This window comes from Canis lupus, chromosome 16 (assembly GCF_011100685.1).
Source record: "Canis lupus familiaris isolate Mischka breed German Shepherd chromosome 16, alternate assembly UU_Cfam_GSD_1.0, whole genome shotgun sequence".
In the NCBI taxonomy this organism is placed as follows: domain Eukaryota; kingdom Metazoa; phylum Chordata; class Mammalia; order Carnivora; family Canidae; genus Canis; species Canis lupus.
In genome coordinates this window covers 39,590,837-39,595,922 of record NC_049237.1, presented here as the reverse complement: position 1 = coordinate 39,595,922, position 5,086 = coordinate 39,590,837, and the positions used below count along the sequence as shown (strand labels likewise).

General features: G+C 38.0%; 1 pseudogene; it reads right to left on the bottom strand.

Annotated features, from left to right (window-relative positions):
- Positions 1-335: 335 nt before the first annotated feature.
- LOC100688141 lies at positions 336-2,703 on the bottom strand (annotated as a pseudogene).
- Between the last annotated feature and the right edge of the window lie 2,383 nt (positions 2,704-5,086).

Genomic DNA, 5,086 nt, shown 5'->3' with positions numbered 1-5,086 from the left:
AAACAAACAAGAAAAGATGGGGGAAGAGAGAGGCAAACCAAGAAACAGACTCTTAACTACACAGAACAAAACAATGGTTACTGGAGGAGAGATGGTGGGGGAATGGGTTAAATAGATGATGGGGATTAAAGAGGGCACTTGGGATGAGTACCAGGTGTTGTATGGAAGTGCTGAGTCACTATGTTGTACACCTAAAACTAATATTTCACTGTATATTAACTAACTGAAATTTATTATTTTTTCAAATCTTTTACTTTCATAGCTATTGTCTTGTTTCTTTATGCCACAGCAATATCAGTTTCCAGGTCTGTTCACAGGCTGGTCACAGAGTTGTTCTATCCTGTAAACACTAAGTTGGCATTTTTAAGTTCTTCTTGGGGAACTTTGATGCTGAAGGATTTACTGTAAACAGGATCAGTTATGCCTCTTTAGAAGGAAGTCTTCTTTGTTTTCACAAGCCTGAGTCCATATATCATTGGATTTCCACATATCATTGGATTTCCACAAAGGAGGCTGAACCTTGGCTCACATCTGTCTGAAAGAAGTTGCTTGGCTCAAATGACATCAACATTCCATCTCCCTGCACTTGGGAGATAGTTCAGAGACAGAAGCAGCTCCTCCAGCTCTACTTCATTCTGAGAACTGGGAATTAGCACCTTCTACCAGTGCCCATCCTTCACCAGGTCAGCTTCTGACAAAGGTAGGGAAACCTTTCCAATGACACAGTGGCAGGAGAACTTATCAAAATCTACCACGGTTAGCAGCAGGATCCTCCTCTGCACTTCCGGCATGGGGGTCCCTAAGGTATAACACTCCTCAAACAAGAGTTTCTGGGTCTTGCATTTGACCCACCTCTGTTTAAAGTTCTTTTGGTCTGTTAGGAGACAGATCTTAATATAAGGGTTTGGGTGGGCCTTATCCTGGCATGAGTCATCATGGGAGGTGGGGGTGGCAGGTCCTTGGCCTAAATCACCCTCACTGTCGGGTGGTTGTGCATCAGGTCATACAGAATGCTGAAGTGCAGCATACCCAGCTGATATTTGGACAAGCTCTCCTTATCTGTCAGAAAGTCCACATCATCACTGTTGGAATTGAGGGAGTATAGCTTGGGCTCAAACTTTCTGAAATAGCCAGCTGGAGCATAGGTCTGTCTGAGCATAGGAGCTAGGTGGGCTCCTTTTTGATGTTGAGAACGCCAAGTTCCATGTGTTTAATATCAATGAGTGGGGAGCTGGGTCATATGGATTTAAGACTTGAAATCCTCCAAATCAGGCTATACATAGACTTGGATGTGTCTGAGGATGAGCATCTTTGACCTATTGTAACTAATTAGAATTCAAATATAAACTTAAAAAAAACAAAAATAATCTGTGGTATGCAGTAAAAGCTGTTCTAAAAGGGAAGTTTATAGAAATACAGGTCTGCCTCAAGAGAAAAGAAAAATCTCAAATAAACAATCTAAACGTATGTAAAGTTCAAAGCCCCAAGTTAGTAGAAAAAAAGGAAATAACAAAGATCAGAGTAAAAATAAATGTAATCGAGAATAATGCAATAGAGAAAAATCAGTAAAACCTAGAGCTGATTCCTTGAAAAAATAAAGAAAATTGATAAACATTTAGCCAGACTCATGACAATAAAAAGGACTCAAATAAATAAAATAGAAACTGAAAAAGCAGAAGTTACAGCTAATACCAAAGAAATACAAAGGATTATAAGAGACTACTACAAAAAATTATATGCCAACAAATTGGACAATCTAGAAGAAATAGATGAATTCCTAAAACATACAATCTTCCAAAACTGAATTAGGAAGAAATAGAAAATCTGAACAGACTAATAACTAGAAATGAAATTGAATTGGTAATCAAAAAACTCCCAGAAAGTACAAAAGTACAGATTGAGATGGCTTCACAGGTGAATTCTACCAAACACTCAGAAGAGTTAATATTTATTCCTTCTCAAAATATTCCAAAAACTAGAATAAGAAGGAGAACTTTCATCTTTTGAGGCCAGCATTACCTTAACATCAAAACCAGATGAAACCACTACAAAAAGAGAAAACTATAGGCCAATATCCCTGATGAATATACACACAAAAATCCTCAAAAACATATTTGCAAGCCAAACTAAAAAATACATTAAAAAATCATTCATCACAATCAAGTGAGATTTATTCTAGGGATGCAGAGGAGGTCCAATATATGCAAATCAATCAATGTAGAAACTACAATTATAAAATGAGGTATGAAAATTGCATGATCATCTCAATAGATCCAGAAAAAGTATTTGACAAAATTCAGCATCCATTCATAATAAAAACTCAAAACAAATGGGTTTAGAAGTCACATGACTCAAAATGATAAAGCCCAAAATGACAAAACTATAGCTAATATCATAATAGTGAAACACTAAAAGTTTCTCCTCTAAAATTAGACTTTTTTTATTTTATTTTTTTTTATTTATGATAGTCACACAGAGAGAGAGAGAGAGGCAGAGACACAGGCAGAGGGAGAAGCAGGCTCCATGCACCGGGAGCCCGACGTGGGATTCGATCCCGGGTCTCCAGGATCGCGCCCTGGGCCAAAGGCAGGCGCCAAACCGCTGCGCCACCCAGGGATCCCTCTCCTCTAAAATTAGAAACAAGATGAGAATGTCAGTTCCCATTTTTATGACTAGGACTTCACCTTCATGTTCTGTGCCCATGGCTTGCTGAACCCAGTTTTACTGAGTATCCTCTGATCCATGATATGTGAGCATAATCCTTATCCCCCTATTCTTGATATCTAGGTCATTAATCTGCCTTTAGTAGGAAATCTGTTAAACCAGTTAAGGTTGATATCTCTTAGCATTTTTTTCATTCACTGACCTCTCCATTCTGCTTGTAGGCTATAAATCCCTACTGTCTTTGCTGTATTAAGAGTTGAACTCAGTTCTCAATTGAATTCAACTGAACTAAAGTCTCTTTCCTCTACTTCAACAGTTTGAATAAAATCTGTCTTGCCATTTCTAACAAGGGTCTGATGCAAAGCTTTATATTAGCAATTGATTGATGCAATTGATGCATGCAAACATACACTTACATTTTATTCAGCCTAACCATATGACACATTGCATCTTTGCTTCATGAAATAGACTACTTGAAAAGTAAGAAGAGGCTCCATGTCATGAAAGAAAATTATTCATGAAACTTTTTAAAGAACGGTGAGGTAGGTTTTATTTAGAAGGACTCTTGCAATAGATGGGGCTACTGCATGGTTTAACATTAGGAAGAGTGGGCTCAACTGCAAAAATAAGGAAGAATGGAAATTCATAGCCAAGGAGCAGGGTGTGTGTGTGGTCAGTGGATGCAGGGTGTGTGTGTGGTCAGTGGATGTAAATTACCAAAAGGAAACACCAGGGGTAAGGGGGTATTTTCTGGCTAAACTGACCTAACAGAATTTTGCTGTGTGCAAGCCAGTGTGATCAAATATCACATAGGGGATCATGGAGAATGAGGAACCTGATCAGATATTGAGCATGCTTAGATATTGAGGGTGGGAAATCTGGCTAAGCTGATGTAGTAGGATTTCCTCTAAAATTAGACAAAGCAGAAATAAACAGGAAAGCCCCAAATTAGGTCCTACTCAAGAAGAGAGTTCAGAGAGAGAAACCTCACCAGAGTTTGGTCAAAGAGAAAATCTTTGTCAATACCTCCAAATATTTCTTCTCTAATTCAGAAATTTGAAATTTATTATATGTCGAAAGATAAATATTTCCCTATAATCTTATGATATTCAATGAAGCAGGTAGCTATTACTCTCCTGTCCCTCGTCTCTCTGCTTGTTAGTTTACTTTATTTTAAGAGAAATGCAAAAATCCCAGCAAACTATTGAAAATAAAGTAGGAGTGGATTGCTGATAGAGAACTTTCTGGTAACTTCACACTCAGGAGAAGGACAAATGGAGAAACTTACTTTATCCTGCACCATGTCAGTTTAGGTACCAGAGGACTGGGCAGTGGAGGAAAGAGGCAGATTAACCAGGAAAAATCTTATTAGAAACAAGAAATTTGACATGAAGACATTAACATCAACAGCCCTACAACTGTAGAGGATAGAGGTCAGGAACAGAGAATGAAGGTAAATGAAACAATCCCATGTCTGTATAGATTTCCTTGGCTCAAGGATAGGTAAGAATAGAAACTAAATGTAGGCTATTAAAATCATTGTATAATGAGGAAGAAAAAAAAATGTCTCCTGGGAATCTGGAAAAGCAAAACTCTGCAAAATGATTTATTAGAGGATCTATTTACAAATTCCAGGGAGATGTTTAGAATAATCTACAGAATAAATAGAGATATGGTCTCTTTAGAAAAGGAGCAGCAGGTCACACAGAGAGAACAAACAGATAAAAAGTGAAGAAAATGGAAGTGTAGGTAACAGAACAGCATGAAAAAGAAGGTAAATGAAGTAAAGTAAGGATTTCAAATAAATAAAAATACAATATTTAAAGGCAAATTCATACTGGCGGTAAGAAATGGAAATGCTTCAGAAGAAAAATCAAACGTAAGGCAGATAACAACTTCAATAATGTTTCTTAAATGCAGATGAAGAAACATAAAATTAAACTAATGAGATGACAGAGAATGTAGAGTGTTCATATGCATAATAGATGTTCCTAAATTTAGTTCAAAACAAACTAGAGGGAAATCTCAAGAACATCTGTATTAGTTTGCTGGGACAAGTAGTGTTGTTTTCTGGGGAGATACCTCCTCCTGGCTTGCACACAGCTGCTGCCTTTTTTTTGTTTTTTAAGACTTTATTTATTTGAGAGATAGAGAGTGGGGAGGGGTAGAGGTGGAGAGAGAACGAATCTGAAGCAGACTCCACACTGAGCTTGAAGTCTCACTGAAGCTCCACAACCTCAAAATCACTACCCCAACCAGAAACAAGAGTTGGTTGCCTAGCCTACTGAGCCACACAGGTGCCCACAGGGCTGCCTTCTTGCCGAATCCTTACATGGCCTCAGTTTTCTCTGTGCATGGAGAGAGAATCTCTGAACCATCTTCTTGTTTTCAGAAGACACCTGTCCTACCTACTGGATTAGGG